We start from the raw sequence: 18282 nt of genomic DNA, 5'->3' as shown, positions 1-18282 counted from the left end.
CAAGAAAAGATTTAGCCAAGATAGGGGAGCAAACAGAAACTGGATACAAAGCAAAAAAGATCAAACCATTCTAAAGAAGAGTAGACTAGAATATAAATAACAGGCGGGTGTGTTAACACATTAGTCAGTGACTCATGATAGATGCGTTAGAGTCTTGGTAGATTTCTTCTTGATGATGTCTTGGAAGGCTGGTGTTTATGATAAATTGTCTGCATTCTGAGAAGGAAGGCTTGCTATTTGTTATGGAGTGAGGTATTATCTTCTGCAGAAGTTGGTATCTGTAAGAATATGTATATATGAGTGGCTGGGAAAATAAGTGTTTTGCTTGGTCACTGGAGGAAAGAAAATGTCTAAGAATATTAACCTTAATTTCAAAATAAATTCAAATAAGGCTATCATCAGTACATTACTGTTAAAAGTCTATATACTAAATTTTATCAAAGGATAAGAAGTCATTCTGTTTCAATATAGAATCCTGTCTCAGTGTTTGTCTGAGGACTCAGGCTAACAAAGGCACCAAGTTCCAATAAAAGGCTAATAAAGGTACCAATTTCCAAAAAAGCAGAATTGCACAGGAGAACATTATTGATCCAAAGGACATACAACATCATGGCAACAAATTTTAAATTTTAACTAAAACTGATAAATTCATTGCACAAGGTCTTCTATCTCTTATATAAATTAAATCCATGCTTAAAAACTTTCCCATAAACTTAGTTACAAGTCCTAACATCTTTACTTCTGGAACCCAAAAATGTAAAGAAAATATAACACCAAAATCAAAGAAATTTTTCCAGAAAGAGAAAACTCCTTGTGATTGAGTTGATGTGGTTTGAAAAAATTTGATACTGAAATCTATATGTCAGTCTCCCTGATAAATATTGATATAAAAATCAAAGCAAATTCTTAGCAAATGAAAGACATTGATGTGTAAAATTGATAATACATTATAATTACTTTGGAATACAAGTTTTGCATTTATTACAATAACAGAATATCATAAAAATCAAATGGAAAATATATATTTATGATTAAAAACACAATAAACTATGAACAAAAAGGCTTTTAACCTAATTATGAATATCTGCAAACATCTACAGCAAATATTAGGCTTAATAAATTATTGTAAAGTTTCCTCTGGAGAGTATCGGAGTGATGTATTAATACACTGGAACAATCAATATTGTAAAGATATCTATTGTCTACCTATTTAATTATGTTAATATACAAATTTATGAAATTCTATTAATAAAAATCCAGGGATTCTTTTTTTGGTAAAATATAAAGAGGAATTAAAAATGTATGTAGAAATTCAAATTGGCCTAGAATATCTGAAATCATATTGAAAACAAAAAACAAAATTGGAGAATAAGATACATTATAAAGCTAAAAATATTGTGTGGTATTGACTAAAGGCTAGGTAAATAAACAAATGTTATAGAATAATGAATCCAGAAACAAACACATACAGGTATAGTGTCTTGATATTGTCATTTATAACAATGGGGACACTGTACTATAAGTGGAATATGTATTTTTCAATAATTTTGCTGGATTACATGAATATTTACTTGGGCCACTACTTATACTATATGCAAAAATCAATACCATATAGCTTGTGTATCCAAATGTGAAAGACAGTACAATTATAAAAAATAAAAAAATGCCTTACAGGCCAATTCTGTGACATTTAAAGTTCTTAATCAAATGAAAAGTAAAACCACAGTGCCAAAAATTTAAATAATATATACTATTTAATAAATATATGTTATACTTTAAAATAATATTTAATAAATATATATAATACTTTAAATAATATTTAATAAATATATAATATTTAATAAATATAGTTAAAACAATATTTAATAGATACATTATATTTAATATATATAGGTGCTACATATGTATCTAAATAATCTGCATATGTAGCAAATATATATACATATATATTTTTTTAATTTTTTATTTTTACTTTATTTTACTTTACAATACTGTATTGGTTTTGCCATACATTGACATGAATCCACCACGGGTGTACATGTGTTCCCAAACATGAACCTCCCTCCCACCTCCCTCCCCATAACATCTCTCTGGGTCATTTCTAAAAAATTAATTTAAATGGAATATATATATATACAAAGAAATATATATATATAAAGAGTATATACCTAAATAACTATATAAGTAGACACCACAGAAAAAGGGATACCCCAATGGCCAAAAAATGAAAAAATGAAACAGTGATCGATAATAAATTTTTTTAAAAATAATCAAATTAATCTCCATACACAGCTACCAAAATGGACAAAACCAGAATTAAAGATACCAAATTTTGATTAAATCATGGAGAAAGAGGAAGAAAAGAAGCAATGGGGAACTTATTCATGCATGTTCCATAGAAGACATGTTTGAATATTATTGCTAGCAATGTTATTCATAATAGCCAAAAACCTATCAACAGAAGACTGGTTAAAAAAAAATTGTGCTATGTTAACATATGGTAGTAAAATGCAACTATGAGAATGAAAAAAATCCAAAATTATTATGTTCAACAACATGGATGAATCTCACAAATATAATGATACTTAAAAAATATAGTTACAAAAGAATAAATGTGTATAACTTACCTATACAAAGTTCAGTCACAATTAACATTAATATATAGTATTAGAAGTCTGGTTTATATGTGATAGCAACTGGAAAGAGGCAGAGGAATGACTTCTTGGACACTATTAATGTTCTAATATTTGATACAGATAGTGAAATGAGTTTGATGTCTATGAAAATTCAGTCTACCATTATGAATTATGAAAGTTTTATATGTATGCATTGATTCAATTTTTATTTAAATTAAAGCAAATTGTTACTGCAAAAAACTCCAGAGTTACTTTTAGAGTGAGAAAAATTTATCAGATGATTCCAATAGAATTACTCTCCTTTATAATTGGCCAGAATTGTTTTCCATGACCAATAACTGGCTCTATCAAAGGAATAGATTTATCAGATTCAGTTTAGTTCAGTTCACTTCAGTCACTCAGTCATGTCTGACTCTTTGTGACCCCATGAACCACAGCATGCCAGGCCTCCCTGTCCATCACCAACTCCCGGAGTTCACTCAGACTCACGTCCATCAAGTCAGTGATGCCAGCCAGCCATCTCATCCTCTGTCGTCCCCTTCTCCTCCTGCCCCCAATCCCTCCCAGCATCAGAGTCTTTTCCAATGAGTCAACTCTTTGCGTGAGGTGGCCAAAGTACTGCAGTTTCAGCTTTATTCCTTCCAAAGAAATCCCAGGGTTGATCTCCTTCAGAATGGAGTGGTTGGATGGACTGGTTGGATCTCCTTGCAGTCCAAGGGACTCTCAAGAGTCTTCTACAACACCACAGTTCAAAAGCATCTATTCTTCTGTGCTCAGCTTTCTTTATAGTCTAACTCTCACATCCATACATGACCACTGGAAAAACCATAGCCTTGAGTGGACAGATCTTTGTTGGAAAAGTAATGTCTCTGCTTTATAATATGCTGTCTAGTTAGGTCATAACTTTCCTTAATCCCCTGAGGAATATGACTGGAAGATATATAAATAATATTAGAAAAGTTAAAGTGAAGTCTTTCAGTTGTGTCCAACTTTGCAGACCCCATGGACTGTAGCCTATAAGGTTCCTCCATCCATGGATTTTTCCAAGCAAGAGTGCTGGGGTGGGTTGCCATTTCTGTCTCCAGTGGATCTTCCCGACTCAGGGATCTAACCCAGGTCTGCCACATTGCAAACAGATACTTTTACTGTCTGAGCCACCAGGGAACAACAACAACAAAATAATATTAAGGTTCTGTTATTAAGGAAAACATACTAGAAATGGTCTTCACAACTGCAAATTTTTTAAAAATTGCTCTCATACAATTTTGTAATAAGTCACTTTTAACTTTGCTCTGTAGACAAAAGTCATAAGATACATCTTGGAAAGTTGAGCTGATTTATGAACACTCATACTTTACTATTTTCTTTTTATAAAGTGTTTCACTCCTGATAGGATCCCTTCTGTCTTTGTTTCACTGGTCTTGGAAGACTATAGAAATGTATTAACATATATGTTTGAATGAAAAAGTGCCATAGTTCTGCAATGCAATTGTATCATCTTGCCTGTATCATATTTTATTTGCAGTAATTTTATATAGCTATAGAGATTAATGACTTCACTGTCAGCTAACTTGGTTTCATTTGACTATATTTTAATGTTATGCATACTTGCTACTTTATTCAATCAGCCTAGACTCTGCTATACACAGAACCAGTTTTGAGTCAATTGAGTGATTTCTGACTGGGTCATTGTGGTGTGCTTAATCACTCAGTCGTGTTTGACTTTGACCCTATGGACTGTAGCCCCGCCAGGCTTCTCTGTCCATGGGGATTCTCCAGGCAAGAATCCTGAAGTGGGTTGCCATGCCCTCCTTGAGGAGACTTTTCCCAAAGCAGGAATAAAACCCAAGTCTCTTGCATCACAGGCAGATTCTTTACCATCTGAGCCACTAGGGAAGTCCATGAATACTGAAGTCGGTAGCCTATCCCTTTTCCAGGGGAAAATCCCGACCCAGGAATCGACCTGGGGTCTCCTGCATTGCAGATGGATTCTTTAATCATCTGAGCTACAAGAGTCATTACAGGTGGGTAATTAGTTCATTACAGTAAAAATAATGTCAGCGCTTGTGTGTAGAGGTACATTGATATTAGCAAAATACAGTTTAAGTAAACTTACATTTGTAAATATGATTCAATCCAGAGGCAAAGATACATTACATTTAAACTTTCCCTATTTAATTAATTCAACAAATATTTGTTAAGTAACTAATACATCCAAGTACTCAGTTAGGTCTCTAGGATGGAATAGTGAACAAAAAGCAAAATATTCATTTTCTTGTAGGGTGTGCATTCCAGTGGCATAAGGCAGACATTACAAATAAGAATAGTGTAAAATAGGAATTACTGAGCATTTGGAATGTTGGAGGGGGAATAGTTTCCAACTTTCAACAAAGCAATCAGGATAAATCTTATTAGAATTGCAGCATTTGAACTAAGACTTAGGTAGGTGAAAGGGTGACTGAGTGAAGAAGAATCCAGTTGAAGAAAACATTCTGCAGATTCCTGCAAGACTGGAGTATTCCTTATATATTAAAAATAAGGACAATAATGATGCCTTTTTGTTTAAAGCAGAGTAATCAGGAGGGAGAATAGTAAAATATGAAATTAGAGAATAATTGAGGCCATTACAGGCCGTTATTAGAAACTATCTTTTATTCTGAGTGAAAATATTGCTAGATTTTGAGCAAAGGAGGGAGGTAAATAGACTTCCATTTGAAAATGATCACTCTAGCTGTTGTGTTTCAAAGCAGGAAGAGAAGGGCAAAAACAGGAGCTGTAGAAAGACTATTTCAATAATATAGGCAAGTAAGAATAAAGACAGTGGCTCAGAGAATAGGTAGCTATAAAGGTGATGAAGCATTGCTACATTTTGCATATAATATTTTAAGTCAGAGCCAGTAAAACTTCCTACTGGACTGGATTTGAGGGGTGAGAAGGAAAGTTTGGCCTTTAAACTAAAAAAAATTAAGATTCTGTCAAATAAGATGATGAGTGTTGCTAGAGAAGAAGGTTTAGCCAGAAAGATCAAGAGTTTGGTTCAATAAGAGATGATCTGAATTATCTACTAAATATCCAATTGGAGATGTCTTGAAAGCAGTTGAATTTATGAGGTCAAGCAAGGGGATGAAGTATGAGCTGGGGGAAAAAATGGGTGTAATCACTAGCCTATAGTTGGCATTTAACATTATGATAATGAATTAGTTCATCAAGAAAATGAGTGAAGCTTGAGAATAGAGGAACACCTAGGACTAAAAGCAAGGACATTTCATTTTTAAGAGGTTCGAGGACAATGGTAGGAATTCACAAAAGTGCTAAGATAAAGTTGAGTGAAAAAAAAAATTCCAGGAGAGAATGATGTTATTAAATTTTAAAATTAGGTATGTTTTACATAGTACTTTTGATCATATTTAATCCCTAATTTTGTCATTTTTGCCCTGTTTGCTTAAATATAGTTTAAAATATTTCAAGTATTGAAGTAGTAAAATTTTTGTTTCAGTCTCAAAAATTTCACTAAATTTGTTGAAGTAAACATGTACATGAAATCTGCTTATGAAATTCAGATAATACCCATGATACTATTCTATGCCAGATCATATATTAGAATCATAGTATAAAATACCTGTAATTGTAAAAACACATTTCATATGCAGAATGGAAACTAAAGCAAACACAATCAAAAACTAATATATATTACATCCTCAGAAACGTATATATTTTATGTGTTTCTTTATGTTTAAAAAGACCTCTTTCTACAGTATAGATTAACAAAAAAATAATCATGGTCACAAATACAATAGATATGGGAAAATATGATTCATGAAACAAAATGAATTACCCGAGAAAATATTTGCCAAGGACATATCTAATTATCCAAAATCACAAAGTTCAACAATAAGAAAACAAGCAACCCTGTTAAAAAATGCACAAAATACCTGAAGAGAACTTCATCAAAGAAGATATAAAGTTTAATATAAGAATATGAAAAATGTTCAACATCATGTCATTAGGAAATTGAAAAGTAAAACAGCAATGAGAAACTCAGTTCAGTTCAGCTCAGTCGCTCAGTCTGTCCGACTCTTTGCGACCCCATGAATCGCAGCACGCCAGGCCTCCCTGTCCACCAACTCCCGGAGTTCACTCAGACTCACGTCCACTGAGTCAGTGATGCAATCCAGCCATCTCATCCTCTGTCGTCCCTGCTACACTCCTATTAGAATGACTAAAATCCAGAACACTAACAGCACCAAATGATGCTCAGGATGGGGAGCAACAAGAAATCTTATTCATTGCTGGTTGCAATGAAAAATAGTATAGTCACTTTGGAAGGTATCACGGCAGTTTCTTATAAAACTTAGCATCAGTTCAGTTCAGTTGCTCAGTCATGTCCGACTCTGCGACCCCATGAATCACAGCACTTCAGGCCTCCCTGTCCATCACCAATTCCCGGAGTTCACTCAAACTCACGTCCATCGAGTCCGTGATGCCATCCAGCCATCTCATTGTCTGTCCTCCCCTTCTCCTCCTGCCCCCAACCCCTCCCAGCATCAATCTTTTCCAATAGGTCAGCTCTTCACAGGAAGTGGCCAAAGTACTGGAGTTTCAGCTTTAGCATCATTCCTTCCAAAGAAATCCCAGGGCTGATCTCCTTCAGAATGGACTGGTTGGATCTCCTTGCAGTCCAAGGGACTCTCGAGTCTTCTCCAACACCACAGTTCAAAAGCATTAATTCTTCAGCGCTCAGCTTTCTTCACAGTCCAACTCTCACATCCATACATGACTACTGGAAAAACCATAGCCTTGACTAGATGGACATTTGTTGGCAAAGCAATGTCTCTGTTTTTGAATATGCTATCTAGGTTGGTCATAACTTTTCTTCCAAGGAGTAAGCATCTTTTAATTTCATGGCTGCAATCACCTTTATTAGTAATTGCCCAAACTTGGAGGCAACTGAAATGTGCTTCAATACATGAAACAGATAAATAAACAGTGGTACACTAAAGAATGGAATAGTATTTAGCACTAATAAGAAATGAGCTATCAAGACAAAAAGACATGAAGGAATCTTATAAATCCATAATACTAAGTGAAAAAAGTGAATCTGTAAGGGTTATCTCTATGTTTATTCCTAGCTCAATCTCTGTACTATAGGATTCTCACTATATGACATACTGAAAAAGGCAAAACTATGGATACAGTAACAAAATCAGTAGTTGCCAGGGATTGGGAGAAGGGTTGGGAGAATAAGCAGAGCACAGAAGAATTTGGGGATAGTGAAACTATTGGGTATGATACTATAAAGGCAGCTATGTGTCCTATGGATTTGTCCAAACCTATAGAACGTATCACACTAAATGTAAGCTCTGGTATAATATATGGACTTTGAGTGATCATTTTGTGTCAATACAGGTTCATCAGTGTTAACAAATATACTGTTCTGGTGTGGGATGTTGATAATAGGGAAGGCTGTGCGTGTATGGGGAAAGGGAATATGTGGAATTCTTTGTGCTTTCCAGTTAATTTTGCTGTGAAACTAAAGCTGATGTCTATTTTTTAAAATCAATCAATAAAGATAATCCTCTGATAAAGTAAGATTTAAGAGTGATTTAAGCCCATATATACACAAGAGCCCTCAAAAAAAAAAAATGGGCTGTTCATAAAAAGGCTCACAGTGAATTAGCTGAAAGTGTTGTCAAGGATCATAGTTTTCAAAAAAAAATGCCTGAAAAATAAATTATTCTATCTATTTAAAAATCTAATTTGATGTACACTATTTGGAACTGTTCTGTCCTGTCTGCAGTATGAAAGAAAGAATATTAGTTTAATCTTTAAAACCCTTGTTTTCTTAGTTCCAACTACCTGATTTTCAAATATGTCAATGCCTATGTGCTGGATTCTATTATTAAATCAGAAATGCCAAATTGCTGCTTTTTAGTAAACATTGCTATTCAGACTGGGTTTGAGCTGATTTAAATGTATATGTTCATCTAATTCCTTTACTTTTTTCCTTTCTGCTTTATGATCAATATACTTTTTGACATTTTTCTTATTTGCACACTGTGTTAGGGAAAGCCATGAAAACTAATTTCAGAGGTGAGTTCCAATCATCCATAAAGCAGGTTGGATTTCCTCTGATATAACTATTTACTTCACTGAGTCATGGAGATCTTTTAGCTAAATAGTTCACATGATTATTTTTTCATAGTGTTCAAGATGCCATTTAAATTTCAGATTTCTGACTTGAATGGCATATTTTTCTCATTAGTTTCTCTTAGATATCACTTTCCTCATTAATGTCTTAAACAAATATGATTTTCAGCTATTGAAAATACATTTGCTCCACTTTAAAGATAAACATTTACAATAGAATGTAAATTTTGCTGATGTGTAAGATAGAGCTGTCTTACAGCTGGACAGACTTATCATCAGATTGCCATAGTATGTAATTTTGTCAATGATAATGATAACATGGACTGTCTAACAATTCATAAAGTGCTGTTTAAAGTTTGAAACTAGATAATTCCCAGGACTAGCTTGTTTAGACTTAGAGACATGTAGATTGATGACTTAGACCTGGTTTCAGTTCAGTTCAGTTCAGTCGCTCAGTCGTGTCCGACTCTTTGAGACCCCATGAATCGCAACGCACCAGGCCTCCCTGTCCATCACCAACTCAAATTCTGGCTTGGCTCTAATACTATGTGTGCATATGTGCCAAGCTGTTTCAGTTATATTTGACTTTTTGTGACCCTATGGATTGTAGCCTACCAGGCTCCTCGATCCATAGGATTCTCCAGGCAAGAATACTGGGGTGGGTTTCAGTGCCCTCCTCCAGGGAATCTTCCTGACCCAGGGATCAAACCAATACCTCTCATGTCTCCTGCATTGGCAGGAGGGTTCTTTGCCGCCAGTGCCACCTGGGAAGACCCTGTGATACTAATGGGACATACAATCCCATTGGAAAATTTTGCTCAAGTTCTCTGAAAACCAAGATTCCTTATATTCATCTTCCTGGTTCATACTCCTGAGGCAAAGTGTGCCCTGTGAAACTAAGACAGTAGCCTGTGTAGTGGTGTATAGAAGTCTCTTGGGCCCCAGATGTTTATTATGCTTTCTTTCTCCTGCTAACCCATATTTACTACCTTGGGTGAAGCCTGTCACTAATATACCCTGAGAAATCTTGGGAGTCCTTTCTATTGCCTGTGAAGTTGTTGGCTTGAGGTGGCTTAAGGAAGTGTAACTAATAACTTCTTTAATGTTGAGTTCCAAATGCATCCTCTCCCAATATAAAATTTCCTAAAGAAATAAAATATAACATTTTAAAAATATGTGAATACACAGGAATACTGTTTTTCATTTAAAATATATTGGAGTCAAGAATTAATGTTCTGTTTTCTTCATTAAGTAAATGGTTAAGAGCTTGGGCTTTAGATTATATCCAGATTTCAATTTGATTCTGCCCCTTGTTAATTCTGTGACCCTGGGCAAATAACAAAAAGTATTTGTGCTTCAATTCTCTATTATGTAAGATGTGAATAACAATAGCATCTAACTCCTAAGATAGTTTTGAGGATTAAATTGTGATAAATCTGAAATCTACAGATAAATGAATCATAATATTCATTGTTAATAATTCCAGTTAGGGTGTAACAGAAGCAGAAGAGATTGGCAGAGGTGGCAAGAAGACACAGAACTATACAAGAAAGATCTTGATGGTGTGGTCATTCATTAGGAGCTGGACATCCTGGAATGTGAAGCTAAATGGGCTATAGGAAACATTACTTAAAGCAAATGGAGGTGATGGAATTCCAGCTGAGCTATTTCAAATCCTAAAAGATGATGCTGTTAAAATGCTGTACTCAATATGTGAGCAAATTTGGAAAATTTGGCAGTGGTCACAGGACTGGAAAAGGTCACTTTTCATTCCAATCCCAAAGAATGGCAATGCCAAAGAATGATCAAACTACAGTGCAAGTGTGCTCATTCAATGCTAGTAAGGTTATGGTCAAAATCCTTCAAGCTAGACTTCACCAGTACATGAACCAACATGTACTTCGACATGCACAAACTGGGTTTAAAAAAGGCAGAGGAACCAGAGATGAAATTGCTGACATCTGTGGATAATAGAGAAAGAAAGGATTCCAGAAAAATATCTACTTCTGCTTCACTGAGTATGCTAAAGCCTTTGACTGTGTGGATCACAAAAAACTGTGGGAAATTCTCAAAGAGATGGAAACACCAGACCACCCAACCTATCTCCTGAGAAACCTATATGTGGGTCAAAAAGCAGTAGTTAGAACTGGACATGGAACAACAAACTGGTTCCAAATTGGGAAACAAGTATGACAAGGCTATATGTTGTCACCCTGCTTATTTAACTTACATGCAGAGTACATCATGTGAAATGCCAGGCTGGAATCAAGATTGAAGGGAGAAATAACAGCCTCAGATATACAGATGATATATGATATCTACCACTCTAATAGTAGAAAGTAAAGGCAAACTAAAGAGCCTCTTGATGAGGGTGAAGGAGAAGAGTAAAAAATCTGGCTCAAAATTCTACATTCAAAAAATGAAGATCATCGCATCTGGTCACATCACTTTATGGCAAATAGGTGGGGAAAAAATGGAAATAGTGACAGATTTTATTTCTTGGGCTTCGGAATCATTGCAGATGGTGACTGCAGCCATGAAATTAACAGACGCTTGCTCCTTGGAAGAAAAGCTATGACAAACCTAGACAACATATTAAAAAGCAGAGACATTACTTTGCTGACCCAGATCTGTATAGTCAAAACTGGTTTTTCCAGGAGTCATGTATGTATGTGAGAGTTGGGCCATAAAGAAAACTGAGCACCGAAGAATTTATGCTTTTGAACTGTTTGGTTGAAGACTTGAGAGTTCCTTGGACAGTAATGATATCAAACCAGTCAATCCTAAAGGAAATCAGTCCTGAATATTCATTGGAAGGACTGATGCTGAAGCTGAAACTCCAATACCTTGGCCACCTGATGAGAAGAACTGACTCATTTGAAAAGACCCTGATGTTGGGAAAGATTGAAGGCAGGAAGAGAAAGGGGCTACATAAGATGAGATGTTTGGATAGCATCACTGATTCAATGGACTTGAGTTTAAGCAAACTCCAGGAGATAGTGAAGGACAGTGACACCTGGCACAGCTGCAGTCCATGGGATTGCAAAGAGTCAGACATGACTTAGCAACTGAACAATATCAGCTATCAAGAAAAAACCTTTTTTATGTTTTTAATCAAGCTGTGGGGAATGTTAAGACTGTCTTGGTCAGAGTGTACATGTGTCCTCAGATAAGACACTTTAAACTAAGGTCAAAGAACCTTAGTAGGGGTTCACTGGAGTGAGTTTTCAGAGAAAGCAAATAGAATAATGGTTAAGACTTGACAGGAAAAGCACTATTTATTTATATTTGTTTAAGTATATTTGTGAGGAAAAGAGTGAAAACAGGTGCCAAGGAGTCCAGTATATATTTCAAGGCATGACATAGAGGAAGTTAACATTGATGGGCCTGAGAATAATTTTAGCTCAACAATGATATAGACTGAAATGTGATCCAAGTTCAATAAACTATTTCCTACATCTTGAGCTAATGCAATAAGAAACAAAGGAGTTTAAAAGAGAAAGGAGAGAGAGAGAATTTCAGAGCTGGTAAAGTGTCAAATGGATGGAGCAGGGTTAAGATATCCTCAGGAAGTGATGGAAGAGGAAGTAAAAGGAAGGAAATAGTAATAGAAAAAGTGAAGGATAGCAATATTGATTCATTCAAAATGTTTGAGATCAAGGTGTAACCAGCTGTCTTAAAGCTCAACATTCAGAAAACGAAGATCATGGCATCTGGTCCCATCACTTCACGGGAGATAGATGGGGAAACAGTGGAAACAATGTCAAACTTTATTTTCTTGGGCTCCAAAATCACTGCAGATGGTGATTGCAGCCATGAAATTGAAAGACGCGTACTTCTTGGAAGAAAAGTTATGACCAACCTAGATAGCATATTCAAAAGCAGAGACATTACTTTGCCGACTAAGGTCCATCTAGTCAAGGCTATGGTTTTTCCAGTAGTCATGTATGGATGTGAGAGTTGGACTGTGAAGAAGGCTGAGTGCTGAAGAATTGATGCTTTTGAACTGTGGTGTTGGAGAAGACTCTTGAGATTCCCTTGGACTGCAAGGAGATTCAACCACTCCATTCTAAAGGAGATCAGTCCTGGGATTTCTTTGGAAGAAATGATGCTAAAGCTGAAACTCCAGTACTTTGGCCACCTCATGCGAAGAGTTGACTCATTGGAAAAGACTCTGATGCTGGGAAGGATTAGGGGCAGGAGGAGAAGGGGATGACAGAGGATGAGATGGCTGGATGGCATCACGGACTCGATGGACATGAATCTGAGTTAACTCCGGGAGTTGGTGATGGACAGGGAGGCCTGGCGTGCTGCGATTCGCCTGGGGTCGCAAAGAGTCGGACGTGACTGAACGACTGAGCTGAACTGAACTGTAACCAGACTAACTAACAAGCAGCACACAAAGACCATGAGAGAAACAGGCAAGCAGCAGATAATGCAAACAAAACACTGGGCCATGGGCAACCAGATAGGAAAGGGTAAAAAACAAAATTTTCCTAGAGCTGAATATTATTATCTCTTCCTAAAAGAAGAGGGGACAAAACGATTAAACTGAAACAAACAGAATTCTGTAAAAGACTAATGGCTTAAAAACATTTTTTGACCAAGCTCCTGGCGTCTCCTTAAGACTTTTTCCATGTACTCCCTTATACTCCATCTATTTACAAGATCAGCAAAGGCCTGTGAGGCCTTTCGCAGTTTGCAAATGAAACCTTATGAGAAAAATGTATGTATAGTAGTTGTCTTCCTTCAGTTAAACTGCTACTTCTCCTATTTCCTTTTTCTTGTTCTTCAGTACTGTAAAAACAGGGCAATACTAATCCAGGAGTCAAGCATTTGCTCCTTTGCTAATTGATGTCTAATGTTTTGCATATTACTTACACTCTTTACACTATTGTTTCTTTATGTTTAAAATTGGGGGTGGCCTAGAGTGTTCTCTAAAGGTGACTTTCATATTTGAAACATCACAGTTCTTGCTATCTGCTTATGAGTGCTGCTCCAGTTATCTTGAGTTAAGGTATTCTTCTAAATATAGTCCTTGTACCCAGGAACATTGTGAAGACTACAATGTAATAAATTAAAATTAGGCTGTAAATCTCTCAGTCCTCCTGTCAATTGTCTCAACCAACAGTCACCATGGATATTTTTTTTCTTCTTATATTTTTAGTATTCTTATTGTGAATAACTTTCAAACTCACCTGCTAAAATCTATTGCCATGTAAAGATTTTAATTGCCATGAGGTAGATTAGACTTTATTTTCTAGTTTTATTCTTTTAATTAAACAACTGATGAATATAACATATCAAAATTGTATATCAATATAAATATCTCAATGCTGGTAAAAGTTTAACATGAAATCTTCTACAAATTAGCTACTGAGAATTAAAAAAACAAAAACAAAACCCTTAACAGATTAACATAAATCAGCATGTATATTTTGAATGTTCTTTGTAACACAAAATCACCAGGTGGAAATATATCTAATAATAAATCCAGAGGAAAATAATGTTCCTTTAGGAATAAAGAAGAAAAGCTTTAGCTTTGTCAGCACTCTCAACAAATATGTTTCATTTCCAGTTAGAAAAGCCATTGCATCAGTCCCTGTAGATCACAGAGCAATGTAAGTGGCGTAAAGGCAAGACAATAAAGCTTCAGAAGCTCATTGATAACAACCATAACCTTAATGATCATATGGTTAGAAGAATTAAAAATAAGGTATTTCTGATGGGCTTGGTGGGAGAGAAAGTGAAGCAAATAATTTGGTGAAACAGTTCAAGAACTTTTTATTTCTAACTTTAATTTAGCAGCATGATACAAACCTCCATCCTTATAGAATTTTTAAAACATGATTAGTATTTGAACCTTTTAGAAATATTTTTTAATAAAGATGAACCAACATAATAATAGTAAAGCAGAAAACAGGTGATTTTAGCTGTTATTTTCATAACTTAAACCTTTTCATTTTTTTATCTTTGCGTTTATAACAATCATTTCTAGTGAACTTGCCATTCAATTTGTCTTTGCGTTTATAACAATCATTTCTAGTGAACTTGCCATTCAATTTGTCTTGAGTTATTTTATATAAAGAAATGTACTGACCTTTCAGTACTGTCAAATTTTGTCTGGGAACATTTGTTAGCATAGCCACCTATTGAGTGTCCTATGTTGCCTTGAATTGTATCAGAAAAGAGTATATATTTAGAAAATGATTGATAAGGTCAAAAACTACCCAATATTTCTCTTAAGAGCTTATTACAGGACTTCTAGGTGGGGTATTCTAGAATTTGTGAAGGCTTGAGTGCATAGGACAAAGGTCACCTTGTCTGACCTACTCACCTTTCTTTATTTCATTCTGTAGAATCTCATTACAGAAGTGTTCTACTAAAATCAATGCTTCCCAAGCATTTCATATCCAGATTTTTCCTGAAACAGATTAGACTGCCACCTGCTTGGCATAGAATATGATGCAGAGAACTTGGCATGTCTTGATCTCTTTAAGACTATCACTTTTCATTTCTTTCAGTTATTCTTTACAACAAGAAAGGTTGTTAGTAATGTCTAGCCCGAGATATAAATGGCTCTTATAAGGAAAATCCTTGGATTTATTTTTTGTACATTAACAGCGTAAATGGAAGCTTAAAATAGTGATAAAGAGCTTGTGATCTTGAATCAAACTGCCTGATTTAACTTTTATCCTTATCAGTAATTATATGAAATTGGTCAAATTACTTAACCTCACTTTTCTTAGTGCGTGTGTGCATGCTAAGTCACTTCAGGCGTGTCTGACTCTGTGGGACCCTATAAACTGTAGCCCACCAAGCTCCTTTGTCCATGGGATTCTCCAGGCAAGAATACTGGAGTGGGTTGTCATGCCCTCCTCCAGGGGATCTTCCCGACCCAGGGATCAAACCTGCATCTCTTATGTCTCCTGCATTGGCAGGTATGTTCTTTACCACTAGCGCCACCTGGGAAGCCCTTTCTTAGGTTTACTTATCTGTAAAACTGGTATAAATATAATAAAACACACTTAATGATTTTATAAAAGTTAACTGAATCAATATCTATAAAGTACTTAAAAGAATGATTCTTACAAAATAAACACAACTGATTATTATTATCTATTCAAGTTATGCTAATTTTCTTTTGCTTCTGTTTTCTTAGTAATATTTAAAAGTTATTGTTTTCTTTAGTTGCTAAGTCATGTCTGACTCTTTGAGACTCCATGGATTATAGCCTTCCAGACTCCTTTATCCAAGGGATTTTCTACATAAGAATACTGGAATGGGTTGTTTCTTCTCCAACGATTTTCCTGACCCAGGGATTGAACACATGGCTCCTTCTGTGACTCCTGCTTTCTAGGGAATATGTTCAATAAATAACGAGAATACTGGCATAGGTTGTTTTCTTCTCCAGGGGATCTTTCTGACCCAGGGATTGAACACATGGCTCCTGCTGTGACTCCTGTTTTGCAGAATTCTTTACTGCTGTGGCCCTGAGGAAGCCCATTTAAAAATTAGGGCCATCAAAAAAATACTTCTGGAAATAGAACTGCCATATGACCCAGCAATCCCACTGCTGGGTATATACACCGAGGAAACCAGAATTGAAAGAGACACATGTACCACAATGTTCATCGCAGCTCTGTTTACAATAGCCAGGACAGGGAAGTAATCTAGATGTCCATCAGCAGACGAATGGATAAGAAAGCTGTGGTACACATACACAATGGAATATTACTCAGCTATTAAAAAGAATGCATTTGAATCAGTTCTAATGAGGTGGATGAAACTGGAGCCTATTATACAGAGTGAAGTAAGTTAGAAAGAAAAATACCAATAGAGTGTATTAATGCATATATATGGAATTTAGAAAGATGGTAACGATGACCCTATATGCAAGACAGCAAAAGAGACACAGATGTAAAGAACAGACTGTTGGACTCTGTGGGAGAAGGCGAGGGTGGGATGACTTGAGAGAATAGCATTGAAACATGTTATTATTATTATTATGTGTTATTGAAACACATATATTATCATAAGTGAAATAGATTGACAGTCCAGGTTTGATGCATGAGGCAGGGTGCTCAGGGCTGGTGCACTGGGATGACCCTGAGGGATGGGATGGGGAGGGAGGTGGGAGGGAGGATCAGGATGGGGAACATATGTACACACATGGTTGATTCACGTGAATGAATGGCAAAAACCACCACAAAACTGTAAAGTAATTAACCTCCAGATAAAATTTAAAGAAATATAAAATCTTCTTATAAGTGAGTTATTATGTTCAATATATAACTTAGAAGTCTGTTTTAATTGTATTAAAACTTCCAGAAATACACAAGTCCTTCTGAACTCCAAGTAATGAACAGCTATGTGTGTACATGTGCTTAGTTGTCTCCATGGACTGTAGCCCTCCAGACCCTGTCCATGAGGTTTTCCCAGAAAGAATGCCGGAATGGCTTGCCATGTGCTTCTCCAGGGGATCGTCCCAACCAAGGGATTGAACCCATGGCTTTGAGATTCCTGCGTTGTAGGCAGATTCTTTACTGCTGAGCTACTGGGGAAGCCCAATGAACAACTATAAGGTGGCCTTAGACGAGGTCTTATCTTACAGAATTTTCTTCCATTTTTCTCTCACAAGATAATAAGTTTATTTATAGCATAGACTTTTTGTTTCCTTTTATCTGCTGTAAACTTTTATAGGATTTATCAGTTTTAGTACCTGACATGTAAATAGACTTCCTTCACAGAAAACTCTACTGTGGTTGCCCTTCTTTTTTGAAGGATTGGGCTAAAGCAAATAAGTTCTGTAATGTAAGTCTCCCAGGGGCAGTTATCTAATCAGAGTATAGACATATTGATAAGGGTAAACAATTCTTACATTGTCAAAACTGATGAGGTGACCTGGATACAAAAATTCTCCCCCAAAACAAGGATGCTGGTGATTACCTCAGTCCATTATAATTATCTTTCTACAGATTTGTACTGGGATACCTTCTGCATGTCTCATTAAAGGCTAAGGGAATAAATTTAGCCAAGTATTTTCTTATTACTCTATTTTTTGGTAGCTTCTTAATTATATCTACTAGTGATGATTTGAGTAGATGATTTCTTTACTCCTTTGGAACAAATGTTCTCAAATATTTGTGCTTGAAACTAAGACCTGAGTAAGTAATTACTAATGTACTAATCTTTGATTTAAATCACTCATTAATGTATGAAAAACTTTTCAACAGAAACATTTTAACATCTGCCTGACACAACTATTTGCCATGTCTGCCGTTCTGTCTTTCCATGCAGGGATTTTAAGAGCATGGAATTTTCACTGAAGGTTATGATTCTGAAAGCTCAGCTTCTCTGTACACTGGTGCTGAACTGAATCTTGGAGACAGAATTTTGGAGAAATAGAAAAGTATAGCTTTATTACTTTGCCAGTTAAAGGGGTCACAGCAGGCTAATGCCCTCAAAATGTGTGTCCCAACTTGAAGATTATTGTGAG

The sequence above is a fragment of the Capricornis sumatraensis genome, chromosome 2 (assembly GCF_032405125.1).
Source record: "Capricornis sumatraensis isolate serow.1 chromosome 2, serow.2, whole genome shotgun sequence".
In the NCBI taxonomy this organism is placed as follows: domain Eukaryota; kingdom Metazoa; phylum Chordata; class Mammalia; order Artiodactyla; family Bovidae; genus Capricornis; species Capricornis sumatraensis.
The sequence above is the reverse complement of the archived record's forward strand: the minus strand, read 5'-3'. Positions refer to the sequence as shown.